This window comes from Thermobia domestica, chromosome 6 (assembly GCF_964235325.1).
Source record: "Thermobia domestica chromosome 6, izTheDome1.hap1.1, whole genome shotgun sequence".
Taxonomy (NCBI): Eukaryota; Metazoa; Arthropoda; class Insecta; order Zygentoma; family Lepismatidae; genus Thermobia; species Thermobia domestica.
The window spans coordinates 2,022,046-2,045,865 of NC_137459.1; positions in this window are offsets into that span (position 1 = coordinate 2,022,046).

Here is a 23,820-nt window from a genome sequence, read left to right on the forward strand (position 1 = left end):
TACATACATACATCGACAGACGCCACCTTCTTCCCATCCATCAAGCAGGATTTAGACCAGGCTATTCTATCAACGACCAACTGCTTCGCTTATCCACTATGGTCACACATCATTATAATTCCGTCAAGCCATCATGTCTTGTACTGTTTGATCTAGAGAAAGCGTTTGACAAAGTTTGGCACTTAGCACTTATCTATAAATTAATACGGCACCGTTTTCCTCTCACATATATCCGTCTGATTTACAACTTCTTAGTGGGACGCCTTTCCTATGTTTCTATTAACAACTGCCTATCACACCCTATTTTTCTGCTATCCGGAGTTCCTCAAGGATCGGCTTTATCGCCACTTCTATACATTCTCTACGTTGCTGATATGCCCCCACTACCAGATAAAGTCCATCTTTTTCAGTACGCCGATGACACTGCATTCCTTGCTTTGGGATCGACTATCCAATCAATAACCAAATCTTTGCAAACAGCTATTGACGATTTCCTCCGCTGGTGTGATAAATGGCAACTTACAATTAATGCCACGAAAACCCAGGCGATTGTATTCATTCCCTCTAAGAAAACCTCACGAGTCCGTCGAAATCCCAACCGCCTCACACTTCATGTCAACCATACACCTATACAGGCACGCTCAACAGTGACCTATCTGGGCATTACATTCGATAGACATCTAACATGGAAACCACATCTTCAAACAGTCACCGCCAAGGCTTACAATAGACTAAATCTTCTAAAGAGGTTAACCGGAACAACATGGGGCTTGAAACCTACTACAGTATTAAATACCTACAAAGCTTTCCTACGACCGACTCTAACATACGGTCACACTGCTTGGATAGCTGCTGCACGCTCTTTCTACGAAAAGCTCTTAATCTTAGAAAGACATGCACTACGTATTGCATTTCGCATTAAGTTACCTAGCCCAACAGCAGAATTATACAACCGCATTGAGTTTCCATCTCTACAGTTTCATCTGGAAAAGTTACGTCTCACCTACATACACAATCGTTATGAAGCACACCATCCTCTACTTCTGACTACTATGCATCATATGGCACTCCACCCATCAGCATTTCGATATTTCCATCCACCGCTATCACTCCTTTATACTCTGTACTGCTACACACTACCTCCTGATGCACTAGACCTGGAGTTACTTGCTGACTATCAAATTCCTGACCATCTTCCGCTCATCTTTCCATCCTATGTTGCACAATAACTCCTTCCACAACTCCATATAACCTGACAACTAAGTTGCATCTTGTACATCATGTAATTGCTCTGCCACCCTTTCCCTGCCTGATGTTAAGGCCCGCACAGGTCCTAAGTCTTTGATCGCTGTAACAAGCTTTAATAAAGAACTCTGAGACCCTCTCAAAATAAGGCACATCTACTGTTGTCATACTTCAGTTCCCTAAGAGAGGGCATAACCCTCTAACAGGGTTCTAGCCGAAACGGCTAGTCACTTACCAAAAAAAAAAAAAAAAAACTTTGCAGTTATAGATTGTGTTACTGCGTAAGACACCAAATATATAAACTTCTTTTTTTCGTTGCATCTCGAATTTGCTTTTACATCAACCCTGTACTACGAGGAAATCACCTGTGCACTCCATGTAAGTCATCTGGGTACTGTTTCAAATCACCTCTGTCGTACATGTAAATCATCTGGGTACTGCGTGTAAACCACCTGTGTGTTACGTGTAAATCATCTGGGTACTGCGTGTAAATCACCTATGTGCTACGTGTAAATCACCTCTGTCCTACATGTAAATCACCTGCGTACTGCGTGTAAATCACCTGTGTGTTACGTGTAAATCATCTCTGTCCTACATGTAAATCACCTGGTTACTGCGTGTAAATCACCTGTGTGCTACATGTAAATCACCTCTGTGCTACGTGTAAATCACCGCTGTCCTACATGTAAGTCACCTGTGAACTACATGTAAATCGAATACGTGCTACTTGTAAATCACCTGCGCGGTAGGTGTAAATCACTTGTGCAGGACGTGTACATTGCACATGTTCTGTGCACGTGAAGATGTTGAATAGGACCTGGCATGTATATGTGCATCACATGTACAGACGTGCATTTATACAGATGATGCACATGTTGCATCCGTGCAACTGTACATGTACTATACGGATACTGTACGTGCATTGTGCTGTCTGGGGAATAATCACCGGACGTTAAGAGTGCAATTTATTTATTTTATGAAGTCAGTGAAGATTTGAAGATATCTCGGAAACTGCTATTGCTCCAAATAGAATATAATGTTAGTATGATTCGGTCCTGGTGGCACGGTCCTGTAATCAGCTATCTTGTAGGCGAGATACTTCAGTGAGGAACGACCAATACTGTGAGAGTTTATCTTGCACCGTTAACTGGACTGGATTCAAGCCCCGGTCGTGGTTGGAAGCTCACGTTGATAGTAGGCGTTTTCGTTCATAAGCTTGGTGTTGCATATGGACATAAAAAAAACAATTGAAACGTGTAAGTATGAAACAATTTGCAAACCTCAAAATTTTGAAAGGCAATTCTCTTCTAGGTATACAAAACATTTTTAAAAATATTCCAGTTTAACGTCCAACGATTATGCCCGTTAGGCTAAGGGAGACGAATTATTAAGGCAAGTGAGTGATAATGATTTCAGAGTATCCCGAGTAAGGATGCGCACGAGACAAGATTTGTGGCTGTCTCGTGTCGAAAATCTGCTGTAAAAGTGATGTCTCGACTCGAAAAATGTATATTTCACTATTGGAAGAGCCGTGTCTCGACTCGAATTTTGTCAGGAAAGTCCTGTCTCGCCTCCTCTTGTGGCCATCCCCAATCCCGAGAAAACCCATGGACACGATGTTGTCCACCACAAACTTCTTTGGCCGGGGATGGAACCAAGAACCGCACGGGCAGAAAGTAAGCGCTCTACCAGTGACCCACCGTGCCCCGATATAAAACATTTAGTCTAGTACTGTATTGAGTTTTTGTGTTTCACGTATACGGTTATGAAAGGCATCACCTACTATCAACGTGATTTTCTAAGCACAACCGGGATTTGAACCTGGTGCAATTAGCGGGCGCAAAGATCTTTATGTAAGATCAATCCTCAGAATGTAGACCGTTCCCCACCAAACTACCTCTCCTTTAAGGGAGCTGGATCACAAACCGATGCAACTGGTCGCGATTTCATTAAATATTACTCCAATGCAGATCATGGAATAAAACACTTAAGCAAATAGAATAGCGCCAGCATCATTTAAAAAATGAAACATTAACGAAACTAGTGATATTAACGGGCTCGGATCGAGTACTGAGCCACCAGCTCAGCTCTGGTTCGACTCGGCTCGGTTCAACTGAGCCAACAGCTCGAGCCGGTTTGATTGGAATGAACCATGGGCTCGGTTCGACTCGGCTCAGGTGAGTCATCGGCTCGAGCTGTCTCAGTTCGGCGGCTCGGATGAGCTATCGGTTCTAGCCGGCTCGGTTGGAGTGAGCCATCGGCTCGGCTCGGTTCTGTTCGGCCCAACTTAGCCGAGGGCTCGAGCCGGCTCGGTTGGGTGAGCTGTAGTCTTGGCTCACCTCTCGGTTCGGCTCGGTGGAAGTGAACCGTAAGCCGAGCCCCTCGAGCTGTTGACAACACTAAATCAAACCCGTAGTAACCTTTCTCTTGGGAATCTATATACCTTACTAGAATTACTTTTAAAAAAATTGTAATTGGTGCAAAGTGTTCGGTCACACACAAAATTATCAAATTTAAAATGGTTTCGCTATAAACTTAACATTTTATAACCGTTACTGGTACAAGTCGTTCACATTCACACCGCTACAGTTAGAAGAACATACAATTAAATTGTTTCTTTGAAGTATGTGCACCAGAATCTCATTCATGAGAATCAAACAACAAATGGATCCCATTTCTGAGAGTTTTCAACGAACGTTCCCTTTGTTTGATTCACAACGGCAGGAAATAACTGTGTCTATTCTTTTTTCTTTTGAAGTTTCCGTTATGGCATTACAACGACCGATGGCTGTTAGGTCGAAAGGCAATAAGAAATGTATCACATGCAATCATTGAGTAATTTCTATTCGTAATGAATACTGTACGTAAGCAAAACAAACATTTGGCATCACTGAAGGTATCTAAACATTCATAACAAAATAGCATTACTGTTTATTCCTGCAAAATGTGCGAATAAAGGTTATACCTAGATTTTTCTTTAATCCTTTAAGTCGTTTCTAACCATTTGGATACATAGTTTTCGTAGGATTCTATTACTTTAACGCAACATTTGATTGACGTTCTTGCACATTGTGTCCATTTGGACACACTTCCTGCTTATATTTGATGGGCACAATGTGCAAGAACTTCAATCAAATGTTTCGTTAAAGTAATAAAAGCCTACGAAAACTATGTATCCAAATGGTTAGAAATGACTTTTAAATAGTAAAGTTCTTCCAGTTAGAGATTATAAACCTAGACTTGTGCTTTACGAGGCTTCGTACCAGAAACTTGGGCCATTTGGTAGCAAGAATTTTAGGAATGTTCCAAAAAAATGCGTCAAAAGATTGCGATCTTGTCCAATAATTAGTTTTTCAATCAGGGGCCACAAATTTTTTTGAATAGACCCTAAATCCAGTTTTCGTATTTTCAGCGGAATAAGCACATCATACTGAGTTAAGTGATAGTTTGGGTTTGGCTACACTATATGTAATTCTCCAAATATAAGATATACAAGGAATTTTTTGATTGAAACATATTGAATCTTTTGATCCAAAAATAAATAAATCAATAAATAAAGATAAATAATAGGATATTTAGCCAGGCTCTTACTGGCCAGAACAGGAGAGCAGGGATCACTGCCGGGGCCCTCTCTAAATATACGTATATGTAAGATAAAACATGTCTGTTTTGTTGGAGCATAGTTACTCGTTGTGGCTTGTTCCGTTCTCTGAGTTCGGTGGCCCCCAGCATTCAATGTAGTCTCGGGGTCCCACTACTTGAATGAAACAAGCATTATTATTATAAAATCCTGTTTGTGACTCTTTGTTTACGGCCTAGTAAGAATATAAAGAATGGGATCCCAGGTAAATGTGTATTGGAACCCCATGAATGCCGAAATGAGATTGACTTTTATAAAGTCCTGCAGGAACCCTCTGTTAGTCGCTTGACAAGTTATTGCAACACCATAAAGAAACAGAATAGGTTCCCATCCTGGGGCTCCATTACCACGCGTAAATGAAGCTGACAGCTTTATGAGGCTCTTGGCGTGGGTAAATGAAAACTTGACCCACGACCCACTGACCCACCACCCACAGTGACCCACTCTGACCCACGACCCACTCTGACCCACCGCCCACCATGACCTACTGTGACCCACCATGACCCACCACCCACGGTGACCTACTCTGACCTACCACCCACGGCGACCCACTCTGGCCCACCACTCACCGTGACCCACCACCCACCATGAACCACTCTCATCCACTTTGACCTACTCTGACTCGCCAAAATCCATCGTCATCAACTCTGAACACGATCCACGGCCTCTTCTCAACTGATTAAAGAGTTTACACTCGTAATAAAACAAGACTGTGAAATTGTCACTAATCGGAATTTGAATTTCTAGTCAATCGCTCAAGCACCGCTCTGTCAGAATAACGGTGGATCTGATCTTTATGATATAAAATGGTAAAGTGTTTGTCAGTGAGGAAATTGAAACAGTTCGAGGTGAGGGGAAATTAGTGTGTGCGTAAAATATACTTGCACTAAGAGAGTATTCTTGCAAGTGTTAATTTCTCAACGCATTCCAAAAGAAACTTCTATTCGCAGGAAAATACCCCTGTACAATATGGAAAAGGTTATGGTTTCTCAGTTCACAGTATTTTTCTCACAAAAGACTTGAAAAATCAGTTGTTCATAGTGTATAAAGGTGCTCGGGTACCCTATGTGAGAGCATCCCCATAAAGTATGCTCATAGTTGTAATTTGTGTAATCACTAAACACCACGTTAAATTTAAGTTACAAATATGCATAATTGCAATTATTATGAATATTTATTCAAAGTATTTTACCTAAAGGAAAGAAGATACTTACTAAAAAATAGGTACAAAGTTGAATAGCACAAATAAGCCATTAGTAATACAAGTAGGCCTATACATTTTCTATAGCCCGTAATTTTCCACTTTAAAACAAACCTGAAATCGGGTTTATTTCCTGTTGGTAACATTTTCGTGGTAAATCATCCGCAGCAGAATGTGTCCATCGCTCAGCCAAGAAATAAATAGCTCGTCTACTTTGAGCTTGTCTAGCGGTGGGCCATTAACATTGATGAACAACAAGTTAGACAATGTTTGAGCACTTAGTCTATTTCTAATATCAGTTATCTGTAAATTCATAAGGGGAAGTCCCCGTTCGCACTCTGTCGTGGAAATTGATAATACTTCTACCCGATTTCTGCAACTTCTCATCGACAATCTGCTTGTTAGACTTAAATCTGAGAACGATTTTCCTTGGTCAGTTTTGAAATACTCAGCAAGAAGTATCATCTCTCTATCACCATACAACATCTTTTCCATATGGACCATGTCAGTTGGCAATGTCGACTCATGGAGAACAGAAACTTCATCTACCACGCCTTCGATAGGGAATCTTGTGAATAAATTATCAATTAAAGCCTGATGAACTGAAGATTTCTTATTTGTTTATAAATTTAATTTTTGCAATTACACATGAAGGTTTGATGCCATTACGAAGTTCCCTCTCCCGTCTAGAAAGCGAAAGAGAACGTGGTTCCTGGAAAGTGTTCAGAGGTAAATGGGAATTTCTCTCCTTCTTCCCCTTCAATTACCACACTGCTGTTTGCCATGTGCCAAATTATGATGAATTTCAATTAAATTATCATAGTATAATTATTTCCTTGTTGAATTATCAATACTTTTCAGTGGAAAAAAGGATGAAATTTGAAAGTTCCAAATCAAGGTAAGTAGACCAACGTAAAGAGAAAAAAGTATAAAATTTTCCATATAATTATGCGTACAATCCAAACTTAACATTTCCGTGTAATTAAGCTTACAGTACAAATTTTATGCCTATTTTAGTCACAAGTTTTTGGGTTGATTGCCCTGTGCTGTAAGCGCTCCATATAATAAACATAAGCTTCAGCAATTATTATAGTGGAAAGCAATGGATATATGAAGCCAAGCACTGTAATTTTTTGTTTCTGATTTTTTTTTCTTAAATAACATCGATCGTTTTCGATCATTTTTACAAACCAACTCACTACCAATTTTCCATATATAGAAAGTGCCCCCCTCCATAAAGGGGGATTTAAAAATATGCTAGGACACGTTTTGTTTATTTTCAATAAAGAGTTAATACACTGAATTTCAGCTCAGTAAGTATAACGGCTTGCGAGATACTAAATTTGTTTTCGCAAAAATTCGGATCCTCACCCTCCTTAGGATATGTAGCTATTATAATGAAAGCAATACAACATCCCAATTTGGATTAAGGCCTAACTACATACCAAAAGTAATTTAATTTGACTTTGCAATTCGGCCGTGATGATCAGGCACACACAGTTACATTCAATTTTTTATATAATAATTTATGTATTACAGTGATTCAAAAATGTATTTTTTCCAGTAGTTAGCTCCTCTAAAAACTCACAGATCTTGAAAGCCAAGTAGTACCGGTAGTATAAGTCTTATTGTTATTATTACAATTAAAAATATCAATATCCAAAAGTGCCTGAAGTTCTTTTTTTCACTTGGTTAGATATACTCACCTCAGGTATGTAGACAGAAACAAGTGGAAAAGGAAGGGAAATGGTCTTGGAAGTAAAACGAAGATAAATTTACCAGTCTTCAGAAGATACTGTCTACAATGCAGTGAGCAGAGAGGGTCGGTAGATCATACTGAGTCGGTGGGTCGCAGTGGGTCACGGTGGGTGGTGGGTCGCAGTGGGTGATGGTGGGTGGTGGGTCGCAGTGGGTCACGGTGGGTGGTGGGTCACAGTGGGTCATGGTGGGTGGTGGGTCGCAGTGGGTCATGGTGGGTGGTGGGTCACAGTGGATCACATGCCGTTGACCCACGACCCACTGACCCACGCAGAAAACTTAACCCACTGACCCACCGACCCACTGACCCACTCCATCTCTGCTACATACTACATGGGAAGGGAAGATCGGGCTCTATACCCCCTACTCCGAGACTGTATTTAGCGTCTCACCCTGTGAGGCAAAAATAAAACAATAACATGTAGTCTTATTTACCAAGTTTGGTTGAAATTGATCCAGACGTTACGGAGATCCGCTCCGATATACATTTATTTATACACATACATCCAAATGTATATAGATATACGAGCAACGCCTTTTGCGTTGCCCCTGTAAATTCTCAATGTAACTGATATGCACGAACATGTCTAAACTTGGAAATAAATGTCATTGTGGTTGTAACCTAATAGTTTAGTGAACTTGAAAACTATGGATTCGACACTAGTCTCAGTCATTTTAGACATTTTATTTTTACCCCTTCTTACCTCCATGCATATGGAGCTGGACTTGGGCTTTAACGCTATCGGGATTGTGACTACTAATGTCAGCAACACCGAGAATTATGGATTCGACTCTAATATCGATCATTTTCGATTATTTTTGCATGTCAACCCCTTCCCACCGCCCTAGACGTGTTAACGGGGTTTAAATGTAGACTTAAAAAGTGATAGAAGTGTCTCCAATCAACTTAGGTACCCCGAAAACTATGTTCCCACATTAGTATCGATCGTTTTCGATCATTTTATATGTCACTCACTTGCACTCCCCCTAGATGGGCTAGGAAGTCTTAACCCCATTGGAAGCTGCACTTGGACTTAAATGATAATGGAACTGTCACCAACCAACTTAGGGACTCCGAAGACTATAGATTAGGCATTAATATTAACCGTTTTCATCTATTTTTACAACTCACCATTCTTCCCTTTCAGGGGATGCTAATGAAATGGACTTAAACTGCATCGTGAGTGTCACTATTCATCTCAGCGATCCCGAACGATATATATTCGACACAAATATCGTTAATTTTCGTTCATTTTATGTCTTATCCTAACACTCCATATAGTTTGGTAAGGGCATTACCTCCACTTGCGGCTGAGCGTAGACTTAAAGGCATCGGAACTGTCACCAACCAGCTCATGGACCCTGAAAACTATGAATTCGGCACAAACATCGGCCGTTTCCGATAATTTTATATATCATCCACTCGCACTCCTAGGTGTGCTATAGGGTTTCACCACCGCTGGGAGCTGAACTTGAATCTAAATAATATTGGAACTGTCACCAATCAACTTAGGGGCCTTGAAGTCTATAGATTCGACATTTAATATTGATAGTTTTCGTTACTTTTACATGTCAATATCCCCCCTTCCTTCACGGGTGCTAACGTGGTTGAATTTGGACCTAAACTGCATGATAGGTGTCACTATTCATCTCAGCGATCCTGAACACTATAGATTCGACATTAATGTTGGTCATTTTCAATCATTTTTATATGCCACCCCCTCGCACTTCCCCTAGATAGGCTAGGGGGTCTTATCCGCACTGAAGGCTGAGTTTGAACTTAAAAGACATCGGAACTGTCACAAATTAGCTCATAAAGCCCGAAAACTATGGATTCGACAATAGCATCGGTCGTTTTTAATTACTTCATATATATCTCCCCCTTCTACTTCCACTAGGGGCACTAGGAGGTTCTTACCTTATCAGCACTGATTCCAGACTGCAAGTAATATGTGTACCAAGTTTGGTTAAAATTGTTCCAGGCGTTTGAGAGTTATGCTGGAATATATATATATATATATATATATATATATATATATATATATATATATATATATATATATATATATATATATATATATATATGTCAGAGGAGCATATAGCCTGCGGCTGGGAAGCCTTGGTCCCCAGTTTTTTGAGTGATAAAAATAATTCAGGGTATTACTATGTATATTTGAAAGTTTATAGTAAACTCATGACATACTTATCATAGTCTGTGTTATGGTTAGCCCCTGCAGTTTTTACTTTATAGATGCTCCTCTATATATGTATACAGATATATATAAATATATCCATTTATATATATATATATATATATATATATATATATATATATATATATATATATATATATATATATATATATATATATATATATATATATATATATATATATATACAGATTCTTTTGATAGCTGTATTTACATTTTTATACAGGAAACTACAAGTAAGCACTAAGCACAAACACTGACGTTTTGCATACAGGAAACAAACATCGGTGAAGTCGTAGAGGACAGCCAAATATCGCGTGAATTTACTTGTAGTAAACTAATGGTGGTCCATTAGGGGAAATTAGGAATTCGATTTCTGGGCTTTCAGCATTTATGTTATCCCGTCACACATAGAAAGAATGACGTTCCTCGGCTATCATTCTGCCTGGGAAATCGGAGAGGAAGAAAGAGGTGAAGAAGAAAGGGACTACTATGTTAGGTACCATTCCAGCATTTGTCTGGTGTGAATGAGGAAATCCCAGGAGAAACCTCACTCAGATTGGCTGGCCTAGAAAGCTGTTGCATCTTGTAGACTAAGTGTCCTCACCGGGAATCGAACCCGGGACCGCTCGCACGGATGGTGAGAGCAATAGCGGCTACGCTACGCGGGGCCACAATGGTGAGCCTAGATTGCTAATTTAACTTTAGGAGCGCTGAAGCGATAGACGTATAAGCAAAGTTCCTTAAAGAAACTGCAATTGTCAGGGAAGTAATTATTATTAAATTTCCCTTAAATCTAAATATCCCTTTTTACGAGTATTGGACAGAGCAGAAATCCCTGTTCTGCCTAAAGATTAAGATAAAAAATGTTCTACAAAATGCTGAAGTGTCATTTCATTAGGCAGAACAGGAAGATACCTGAGACACCATGCAGATTTTTTTCTGAAACTGCCTTTTTCTTCATCCCCTGCCTTGAATTTTCTAAAACTGACTTGAATTTTAAAAGTATGTCTTATTTCTGGTTGCAACGTGATTTTTATTTATTTATTTATTTATTTGACAATCATCAGATATAGCTCAGAGGTCATTTTATACTAGATATCTAACAACAACAGTAGCAATGGAAAGGATTTGGGAAGATATCGGCCAGGGCCTGCTTAGTAGGTATCATCCCGGCATTTGCCTGGTAGGACTGACGAACATCCTGAAAAACCCCAGTCAGGATGGTCGGCAGCGAGGATGGTCAGCACCCATGACCTCCCGAATGCGAAGACAACGCTCTACGACTTGAGCTACTTCGTTAATTTGGGGAACTATATGTTATTACCGAAAGAATGTGTAATGGGGTAGTCGTATTCTTGTTGTGAGAACTGAGCATGAAGGTGTACTTCTATTGACATCTAAAATATAGATATTTTAAGTTTCTTAAAGACGCGCCTTTTCTCTCATGTTTAGTAAAATGAGTTGACAACTTTGAAAACAAATATTGACAAAACGAAAGAAGCGAAACGAATAATAAAGGACAAACATAATTAACCAATCAAATTTCTTAGGTTACCTTTAAAATAACATCACGTGTTAAGTTTCTTCATATGCTTAATACATGAACTTCTCTCTCTCTCTCTCTCTCACTCTCTCTCTCTCTCTCTCTCTCTCTCTCTCTCTCTCTCTCTCTTATATATATATAAGGTGTAGAAAAAACTTCGGAAGACGAATGAAGCTGTAAGAACTTTGTGCCGTCTCATCCTGCAGCTTCGTTATAGGCCTGAATGATACCAATTAAAAACGTCCTGATTGTATTCAATGCCCTTGACAGATATACAAATAAAGAAGTTCTTACAACAGCTGACGGGATATTCAAATCAATCGACGATTTGAATTCAAGAGAAGAGAAAAAAAGAACCGAAAACAATGATAGATCAGATATTCTGCAAGCATTTTGATTCATCATAACTTCATTGTAATAACAACACTTGAAAGATGAGATGGCAACTTTTTTCGATATGAATACAATCAAACATCTACAGAGAACGAATATTGATGAATCAAATGAGTGAACAGTTCGGATTCAAGGAAGCATCTTAACGGGAAATAATACATTTCACCGCGTAAACTAGGTGGCTGAAAAGATTTGCATACCTTTTTTTTCTGCCATATAACATCTATATTGATCCTGTGTGTATGATAAAGATCTTATCACGTTCTTTGCTAATTGGCTGGCTATCATAATCACTATTATAATAGCTCTCCTTGTATCAGTGACAGATCATCTGCCCAAAATTGAGAACGGTCCAGGCATTACTTTTCCTTAGCTAATTTCTGCGGTATGATTTAAGAATTGCCCTCTTCAATACATTAATTCTCATTTTCTGTCCGCTAATAGATAAGAATGCCTCTTCATGGTTGAGTGGTTAAGAAGTCTGCTTTATGTGGGCATGGTCTCGGGTTCGGTATCTGATGGGACAACTTACCCCAGATGCAAACCCGAATACTAGTTCAGATCCTAATTTGACCATAGAGTCTGTCCTCATATAACTTCGGCGCTGAAAGAGGGTGTTACAACCAATAACAGGTAAGAGTAATAAATAATACAGGGAGACCCACGAAAAACCGACCCTCCTCTCATGAGGTTGAATGAATGGTTTTGTAAAAATAAATAAATACTATCTGATGGTACAGAAAAAAATATACACACATGCCATTAATGGAAAAATCTGTACTCATCAAAATTACAGAAAATTACAGAAATGTTGAGAATGTTCTCTTTGTGAATCAATGCACTTGTGTGCACGCGTCAACATGTTGTTGTACACTCTCTGCAACTCTGCTACGTCAATTTTTCGAATTCTACTAATGCCTTCAAGTTTTCTAATGTTCTAGATTCTTTTTGAGTAAACTTTACCCTTCAAACTAAACCAAAGATAAAAATCACAAGTATAGAGCTCTGATGATCGTGGCGGCCACCATCCTTTACTATCCTCTTCTCTTTGAATTTCTCGTGAATAAGTGAGAACGACGCACGGAAAGTGTGAACAGGTTGCCCCATCCTGTTGAAAGAAGGCATAATTGCATTCTGCGTTTCAAGGGTGTCAACTGTTCATAAAATTCTTCATAAATTCCAATATACACATCAGTGTTTACTGTTGACTCAAAAAATATGGATCCCACAGTCCTACCGGTAGACACAGTACACCAGACTCCGATCTTTTCGTCGTAGAGAGGCTGTAAATTATTCATGTGAGGATTTTGCACGGACTAATATCTGGTATTCAGCGAGTTTACATTACCTTAAAAAAATCAAGTTTCATTCATGAAAAACAGCATAGGATCCAGCAAACTACTCGCAATTGTTTCGAGATCCCACGTACGGTAATCGACACATTTGGCCTTTTCTCTCTTTTTGTGCTCTTGGATGCATGTCAATTTGTACGGGCTCATTTCTAGACTGTGTGAAACACGTTGACAGGTACTGCGTGGAATAATCACTTCTCGCAATAACTTACGTGTTGACTTCAAAGGGCTTCTTGAAATCCGTGCTTCAATGCAACAACAATAATTCCTCCAAGAATTTTCGAACACAATTTCGGAAATAAACTTTTACTTACAATGTAAGCGTTAGCTGGTACGTTCGTATGTTTAACTTGGCATCAGAAATGGGATATGGTTCTATACCCGATATGAATACTGTTTTCAAGGCACTAAGGTAACTGAAACATTGTAAAATTAAGCAAAAAAAAAAAAAAAATGAATTGTGCGTTTGGGGCCAAGGATAGGAATGGCGAAAAAACCTTTAGGAGGAAGAAAATGCTATTCTGTGGAGCCTTGAATAAAAAGTTGAGAGAAGACTCATAAAATGTTTCGTGTGGAGTATTGTACTGTTTGGGTAAAAAAAACTGACATTACGCAAAAATGATGAAAAACGAGTGGAAGCCTTCGAAATGTGGGCGTGGTCAAGAATGGAGAGAATTATTTCGAGCGGAAAACGAATGAGGTCTTGGAAATGGTGGGGGAGAATAGAACCATTTTAGATATTATTAAGAAGAGGAAGAGAAACTGGTTGAGACATTGACTAAAAAGGAACTGTATCATGAGGGACGTGCTAGAGGGTATGGTGGCAGGAAAGAGAGGGAGAGGGCGAAGGAGACTGCAGTTAATGGACGATATCAAAACAGAAAAATCGTACTTGAAGCCGAAGAGGATAGCGGAACACCGTGGAGCATGGAAGCTTCTTAGTTGCGACGAGTGACCTGTCAATAATACCTTTGATAGTGATGATAATTATATACAGTTTGAAGTTTTATAACACAAATCTCACTAGAAAAAAAAAATCAGACAAATGTTTTCGTTCTTTTGTTGAGGCAGGTAGATAAATTCTTTGTGACACCAATACATATATATATATATATATATATATATATATATATATATATATATATATATATATATATATATACTATTTACTCCCTCCTGAGCTGAATTTGAAGGGAGAATAAAACATTTAAAAAAACGATTCTTGATGTTAGTGCTAAAATGTGGTTTGCTTCGTATTTGACAGTTTTAGGGTGGGATTTTATTGATTACTTTTTTCCCTTTTAAGGTTATATCGAAGTATGCGAAATTTCTCACTTCAGCATTGTGTTTTGTGACTTCGCTCCTTTTGAATTATGGACCTAATCTTTTTTCGTTAAGGACACAATCACGTTTCTTGTGATGAGTCGCTCGATAAAACTTCAAAACGATTCGTTCGACTTTGCAGGGAACCAGATCTTTTCTTGATGGAGTCACAAAGGATTTATCTACCTGCCTCGAAAACCGAACAATAATCTGTCCTGGCTTTCTTTTCTTTTTTTTCTTCTTATCTTTCTTGAAGGATTAATTCCTAGCAAAAGCTGAGGAAGAAGGCAATTTTGAATACTTTTCAGTAAGTTACGAAACCATTTTTTTTTAGGTATTCGGTTAAAAAAAAGCTGAATGGTTTAGGTAAAAAAAGAAGAAGAAGAAAAGAAAAGAGAAGCAGCGCCGAAACTTTCACCCTACAAAGGTATTTCCGAGATTGTAGGTAATGTGTAGCATTACCTGAAATAATTTACACCTATCGTTCCACACAGTTTATCAAAGGCAAGGGACAACTTGAATGGATTCGGCTTGAAGCACTAAATGCATTAACCAACAGTATAGTGCAATAAAGAGAGAAACTGGCAATACTTCTTCATATGACCGTACAAGAACATTCAAACATTTTAAGAAGTTTTATGTGTTATATATGATAGAAACTCTAATGAAATGCAATACTCATGAGTTGTTGTGTGGTGTTGGCCCAGCGGAAATACGCTGCTATTAATCATAACTATCACAGCAGGAGACTCCGACCAAAATCACTTCATACAAAGCAATCTAGAAGCAAATGATAATCTTCATGATTTCCTGACAGCTTAATCTACTTCAATATATCTTCTCTTTCATTTCTCTAGTTTACTTTTTCCACTCGTCTAACTACTACAGTCTATTTGGCGTTACGGAGGTCAGATATTTTAAACTGTGTTCAAGATAATATTGATTAAATTTGGACCAGACCTATCCCAGACTATACAACATGAAGTATGTATGGTGAGGAAGTATTTGTGCAGTGGGGGGAGGAGGATTTCCCTCTCTGAAGGCTTACTTGTCAAGAATACAAGTACGCAATCTTATGAGTTTCATCCTGAGTTTCACTCACCCTCATGGTGACTTTGTGAGAATGTAAGGCTGAGAGAGAAAAAAGTTATATAAGATGAAATGAGGTTCAAGGAAAATGTGTTCATCTCTGTTCAAGAACATAATTCCTCGCGAGAGACGAAGAAGAAAAAGAGTAGATGACATATTTCATTTCTTCTAATGTACGATTTTGTTCTAAAAATCCTTCCAACACATTTCTCTTGGAAAAGTTCTGTATTAAACTGAATTCAGCCAAACAACCACGAATCTTCTGTGGTCAATTGTAATATTTATTTCAAGTCAAAGTATTAAAAATTTCCTATCCTATGGTTGCAAGAATATATCCTATTAAAGAGAGGTTTATGACCAGATATTATTATTATTATTATTATTATTATTATTATTATTATTATTATTATTATTACATCAAGCACAGTATTTCCATACATATAAGTATACGAGTGTTGGGCACCACAAAGATTTGTAGTACAACATTATCTTTTGAAGTTACACTCGACTACATTTCGATTACGTATGGCCAAGCAAATTCGTAATTCTTCTGTTACATTTCCTGAAGATGTCAGAATTGTTCCTAAGATTTAGGTAAAATTAGGGTAGAAGCGAGTAGTCGGATCCAAACCAGGCATCCCCCTTAGTGAGTGAACACTGTTTGTCCCCCTCTAAGTGGGTGAACTATGTACTTCAACTGGAGAAGAAGTGGCAATTACAGCGATCACCTATGAGCAATTGTACTGTATCAACGCCTGTTTTGTCATGCATTTGCGTTCTGGGTTTTGCACATTAGATATTCAAGTTTTCTTGAACATTTACCATAGAGAGTAAACAGATAAATAGGATAATTCATACATCATTTAATAATGATTGTTTTGACATTAAGTAATCGCATGCAATTCTTTGCTAGATTTGGTGACACCATGTTTTGTATAACAATTTCAACCATGGGGTTAAACCGGATAGGGTATAGTGGGGGAGTACTGGACACTTTCCAGTGATACTCCACTAGTTTCTGGAAGTGATAATATCTGAATTATTTTATTGTTTAAGTACACCTAACTCTTCAGTCTGAAAGTAATATTTAGAAGTGTTTTAATGATTAACAAGATAGCCTACTACAAATTACGGGAATGCGGCGTAGGATCGAAACTGCGTAGCATCGAAACTGCGTACGATCGAAAAATTCAGCTCAAAACCTGTTTCGATCCTACGCAGTTTCGACGCTACGCAGTTTCGACGCTACGCAGTTTCGACGCTACGCAGTTTCGACCGTACGCAGTTTCGATCCTACGCAGTTGCCCTGAAATAATTTAAGTTTTAATCATGCGCTCAAAAAATTTTTTTTTCTCTCTCTTTAATTTGTTTAACCTGTGCAGCTATAAATTAGGGTTATATTCATGGACTCCACACGACCTAAACTGCGTAGGATCGAAACTGCGTACGGTCGAAACTGCGTAGCGTCGAAACTGCGTAGGATCGAAACTGCGTACGGTCGAAACTGCGTAGCGTCGAAACTGCGTACGGTCGAAACTGCGTAGCGTCGAAACTGCGTAGGATCGAAACTGCGTAGGATCCACACTGCAGGTAGGATGGACAAGTTACAGGCGTATGGATTGAGAATCAATTATGATTTGTAATGATGACTATGTCAGAAGTGTAATACTAACTTTGAAACAGCTTCGACGGAATATAATGTAAAATAGTTATGTAATATGAAGAATTTAAAGTAATGAAGAATATGATGTATAATGAATATTGAAGGATAATAATAATAATAATGTTTAACGAATATTTCGATTGTAAAGATATTATTTCTAAAGGCTATCAGAAAGTTAGAGAAACAAAAGTCAGATAAAGATTCATATGCTGTTCTGTGTGTACTTGTCTGCGTAATATGAATGAAAATTTATATGATTTTATGTACAGCTTAACGACCTAATCACCAGTTATTCATATGTATGTCAACAACGTTACAATATTGTACTTCGCTTTGGGAGTTTCTCATTTGTACGCTGAACCTCAAATCGATTTATAATTGGAACACGTACCCGTGGGGGTAGGAGCATTTCAATGTATTCCGTTACATTTCACAAAAATATTTTTAACCGTAAAAGATTCGAAATTAAACTACTATTCAAATAGAGAATAAAATTACGAAAGTTTACAACTATTACTGGAAATCAATGCTGTCATCCATTTTGAACATTTTAAAAACACATAGTTTCTAATGTATTGAAATTTCATTTCTTATGAATAGTTTGAAACGTTGTAAATAGTTGTAAAGAACCTGCAGAAAATTCGTCAAAATCCTCCTACAATGGGGAAGCCGTGTTAGACATGGAGTTAGTGGATGCAGATGGTGGCATTGGAAAAGTCCGGGTCTCCCGAGCACAGTGGTGATATCAGAAACCGGGCCCCAGCCATGAGGCTCCAGAAAAATGGGGTCCCGAAGTTTTGGGCGCGGGTTCTTTCTATACGCCTATTAAACATGGAATTGTATGTGGGTGGGTGGTGAAGTTTTTAAATGTTCGGGTCGTCTGAGCACAGTGTTAACGTCAGAAATTGGGCCCTTGTCTCAAAGGTCCAAAAATGGTGTCCCGAAATTTTGAGCTTGGCTTCATTATATTTTTCTTTTAAGCATGGAGTTATTGGATACATATTGTGGTGTTGGAAAGCTCCGGGACCTGAGACTCCAGAAATGAGATCCCAAAAGTTTGGGTTCAGGTCTCTTTTATTTGCCTATTTAACATGGTGTTGTACTATAGTGTTAGCGTTTGAAAGGTCGGGGTCGATTAACGAAAGCGGTAATGTCAGAAATTGGGCCCTGGCCTCGAAGCTCCAGAAAATGTGGTTCCGAAATGTTGGGCTTGAGTCCACTCTATTTCTCGTTTCAGCATGGAGTTGTTGCATACAGATGGTGACGTTGGAAAGATCCGATTCCCCTCAGCACAGTGGTGGTCAGGAACCGGGCCCCCAACATGGGGCCCCAGAAATGGAGTCCCAATGTTTTGGGCATGAGCCCCTTCTATACGCCTATTAAACATGAATAGTTGTACGAAGGTGAAAAACTTGTATCTTCGTAAAAAAAAAAAAAAAAAAACTTGTATCTTCCTTATAATTATTAGATAATAATCTCAGCTCCTAAACACGTATAAAAGATACCGAAGTTATATTTCAGCAAAAAACAATTACCATAAAACATCTCTTTGCATGTGTAATGACTGAAATGTATTATACTTTGCTTCCCTCCCAAATAAATAAATAAATAAATAAACGATTACAGTCGATAAGCGTAAATCTGGCAGAACCTATTTTCCGAAATCTAAAACAAATCACGCAGATTGTTTATTGCTTGTTCGCGATTGTCCACATCACATTTTCGGTTTTTCATTGTATGTAATTAATTATACCATAACAGAAATTCCCGCTACGAACAAATTACACGTTAGGTCAGCGTTTCCCAACCTTTTTCAACTTGCGGCACACTACGGGTGTACTTGGATTCTCGCGGCACACTTATAGGCATTATTATTTGTAAATATAAAACCCAGTGGTATTTTTTCTGTGATTATTGATCTCCTCACAGAGAAGGGAGCTCATGTGGTTCGGATTCCACGTTAATCAGTAGGTCCACGTCTCATATAGCCTCGCTGCTGAACGGGACGCTAAACTACAATCACCTCACCTCACCTCCTCACAGAGAAGAAAGCTATTTCACTGGTTTTTTCCCCTTGGTAAATCATTATGCTTATTTTTCATTCTAAATAGAAATAGAAAACAATTACAATGAAATATTGGACTCAGGTTTTCAAAAATACGCTTTCTGTACCTGTACTTTTTTCAACATTAGAAATATACAGAACAGTAACCCGGTATCAAACTTAAAATTGTAGATTCATAGTGGAGGTTCACAGTAATGTGAAATACAAATATACATTTTTCCCTACGTTTTGCAATTTGATTGCTATAAAATTAATAATTTTGTTCCGATTCCTCGCGGCACACCAGCGGCCCATTCACGGCACACCAGTGTGCCGCGGCACACCGGTTGGGAAACGCTGCGTTAGGTATACGCCTATGTGTCTCGTCTCGAGGACTTCCGGGCCGCAGTGGCTTAGTGGCAGAGGGTTCACACATGCTGCGGGGCCCTGGTTCTATACCAACTTGCGCAAAGTGGGGTTTGTGGTGAACAAACACCGTGTGTGAGGGTTTTCTTGGAGTTTCCCTTTCCCACAACTCTTTCATTTCACCATTCCATTTATTCTCATCATCTGCGTCTCCTTTAGTCTACCCAGGATGACAGTCGGACATAAAACTTAAAGATTGCATTTTCATTTTCACATTTGTAGACCCTGTATCTGTGTTCCTTGAGTGCCCCAAATGCTAAATAATAATGGGTTGGAAGGCCCATGAAGTTTAGTACCTGGTACACTCATTATCTCAACTTGCCCAAAAAGTTAAGGGCTCACGTTAAGTTAACGCCCCAAAACTTTGATTTTCACACCTTATTAACTATATTGGCCCAAAAGATGAAATTTGTTAGCCCATCGATCTTTATCTCGACTAGCCCAGAAAGTTGGGAGGCTCTGGTGAAGTTAGCCCCCAAATTTTCGGCGCCTATATCACATTAACTATGGGAGAACGAAAGCTGAAATTTGGTAGCCTATCCAGCCCGTAGACAGTACTATGTAGGCCATTCATTCTCTGGACCAGCCCAGAAACTTTGGGGGAGGGGGGGGCTCACGTTAAATTAGAGCCCGAAATCTTTGGCGCGCATATCTCATTAACCCTTTCGGGACAAAATCGATTTTGGGGTTTTTGGTAGACTTTCAGTTAATGATTTATTGCCCAAACACTGTTATCCCGATTGATATCGTTTACGTCTTGTATTTTAGAAGAGGGACATGGCTATTTTTTGGTGTAAGTTAGATTGCAGTGTTGCTAACGGGAGGGATTATTGAAAAAATGTAGGAGTGAAATTTAAAAAAAAAAAAATCCCTAGCCGAATTTCATGATTTTTTCTAGCTGGGAACACCGAAGCCACAGGGGTTCAAGTCACCTAAAAAGAATTTTCTGGTATGTTGACAAGGTACAGTAAAAACCTGAAGTCGCTGGCTGCCATACAAAGAGAGAAAGAAAAAAACTCTCTCATAATACACATCAAATTTTGGCACTTCTTACGCGTCAGAAGCAAAAATCAGCATACATGGTGGTTCACCGTCTTCCCTAATTATTCAATCGTGCTCCTCTATGGTGCGTTTTGTAGGCCAAGAATGATTCCAGACAGTTGTACGTTGGTTTGAATATAGCCAAGGACACTGAAATAATAGGGGGGAAAGGATAAACTTCCCAAATTTTTTACAAACAATTACAATTAACATTTTCTGTAGCTGGCAACATTGCTACCACTCAGAAGCAAACAATTTTAAAGTAATCTTTGGCCTACCAATAATATATTCAGCTAGTATCATGATGATATCTCTCAAATTAAGCATGTAATTTTAAAAAGTATATCATTTTTCCTAGAAAGTCACTATTATCCTTAAAATTATGTAATATGGTATACTGTAAGACCGGAATTGTAGTGTCCCCAATTATCCAAGTGAAATTTTTTATAGTGCGTTGTGTAAGTCAAGGATGAGGCTTCCAGAATCTGGTATGTTCGTTCCAATGTAGCCAATAGAAGAGAAGGAAATAAGAGGCAAATTTTAGAAGGGAAAAAAGGAAATTTTTACCAAAAAAAGTCTGGAAATAAATAGTTCTATGGCTGGAAATACTGCTAAGAGACAGATGCAACTATCTTAAAATAAACCTTAGCCCACCACTAATATATCCTGAAACTATCATGTCGATATTGAATAAACGAAGCTAGTAATTAAAAATTAATAGATTATGGTAAATATAAAAGTGAGAAAAATCAAGGATTAGAACCTTAATACGAAAATGAAATGAAATGAAATCTTTTAGTTTCACGTCCTACGGTTATGCCGGTTAGGCTAAAGTAGACGCTGATGATGAGAAATGAATGAAATGGTGGAATGAAAAAAGTGGAAGGAAACGGGAGAACCCCGATAAAACCCACACACACGATGTTTAGAACCTAAATACGAATTTATGGTGCGCCTCCTAATTACGCAATTGCAACGATCTGTGCCCAAGTTTGTTCAGTAAGGACCGATGTTTGACTGACGTAGTTCACTTGCGCTCGGACGTATAGGTACGGAATTATAAACATAAACTTCGAAAATTGACAAATCTGAAAATACTTTATCTTCGCATTGAATTTGGACCCCTCCTCCAAAGTAAGTTCATGCGTATGGTACGTACCACCATACTACGATTTTTAATTTCAGTAAAAATCCCTTTGTTTTCTTGCCCCCAGGATAACTATATACTCTGCCAGTTAATATGTTTAAAACATTTGGAGTGATGTATCGTCATGTGTATAGATTAACCTCTTGCACACAGAGAATGTTTCTTTTCCAAGATTTAAATAAAACTGAAATGTTTTCCATTTCCATACAGAATTCAATTCACCTAAGATGTCCAAAGTTCACCTAAGATGTCCAAAATTCAATTCACCTAAGATGTCCACAACAATTTTTATGGAGGTAGTTGGAGAATACTTTATATCATAGGCCCGTAGTTAAACTCCCTCTATAAAAATTGTTGTGGAAGCACCTCAGGATTCTGACATACGCATTTTTTTATAGGGCACATACTAGTTCCTAAGTTAAGTCTTGACCCGACTGCGGTAGGTCCCATAGTTTTGGAGCTATGGACCTTTAAAATTCCTTTTTTCATGTTTTTGGCAGCCTATAACACGTAAACCGTCGCTTGTAGAGGGATAAATTCTTAAGGTCTTTTGAATTTGGCTAATCAGAGTGCTCCTTCAACCCGCGTATATTCGACGATAACCGTTCGGGATAAAATCTGCTCGCCATGTAGACCTAATTTTATTACAAAATGACGACTGTCTATTTACTTTATTTTGTAGTTCTTCCATATTCACTTTCAAATGATCGGCGACAGTTGCCATCTAATAAAGTTGATGCGTTTGTTGCTTCTAGTACACAACCGCTTTGAAAAAGAAGCAATAAATGCATCAAATATGGGAGATGAATTTAGAACACCAAAATGGTACATGCCTAGCACATCTTGTGCTGTTAGGGTTTCTTCAGAAACATTTTGTAAAACAATTGAAAACACATCGCGCGGTTTGTATTTTGAAATTTTGCGTATACTTGGATTTGTTTAAGTATTTCTTTCTACTGTGTTTGCCTGTAGCTTCAGTTCATAAGCCTTTATAATTAGATACCCAACATATTTGGCAATCACGCAGAAAACAACACCGAAGATTCTACACTTGTGTTAACACACAGGCTGTGTGTCATTTCAACTAGCGGCATTTGACACACAACTCCAAACGGAGAGTGAGTTGTTCTAACCACTTGTTTGTGTTATATTTTAACACAATCGTGCTAACACATAGGCATGTCGTTGAAATAATACAACGATTTTTTTACAGTATAGGCACTTCCAGTAGAACTACAAGGATTAAATTTGGCAAAGTTTTTAGCCTCCTGGGACTATATAGAAAATTTCCAAAAGTGAATATTTTCCATTTTTAGCAGCTTTAAAGAGACAAAAAACTGTGTAATTTAAATAGACTTTTTGGATGTACAAAATCTCATATTTTAGGTACCGTAATTGAAATCGGAATAAAAACTAGGAATTTTGGTATGTTAGTAGGTTTATGAGGCGCGAGGCCGTAGGATGAGAAATTTTGTATCTGGCGACAAATTCCCACCTACTTAAAACTAAACTGATTATATAAACATTCAATTTTGCCAATTGCCAAGTTCATAAAGAAATTGAAAATCACAACAACTGGGTAAGTAAGAAAATGCTAATCCAAATGTCAATTGAAAGAAACGGAAGTCTTTTAAGTAAATATTGGCAGCAACGCATTCTAATTTTCCAACTTGGTCAAAAGTTAGCAGGGTTGGAAAAAATACAGTTTTAAAAAAAAAGAACAAAACGCGTGTTTAAAACAT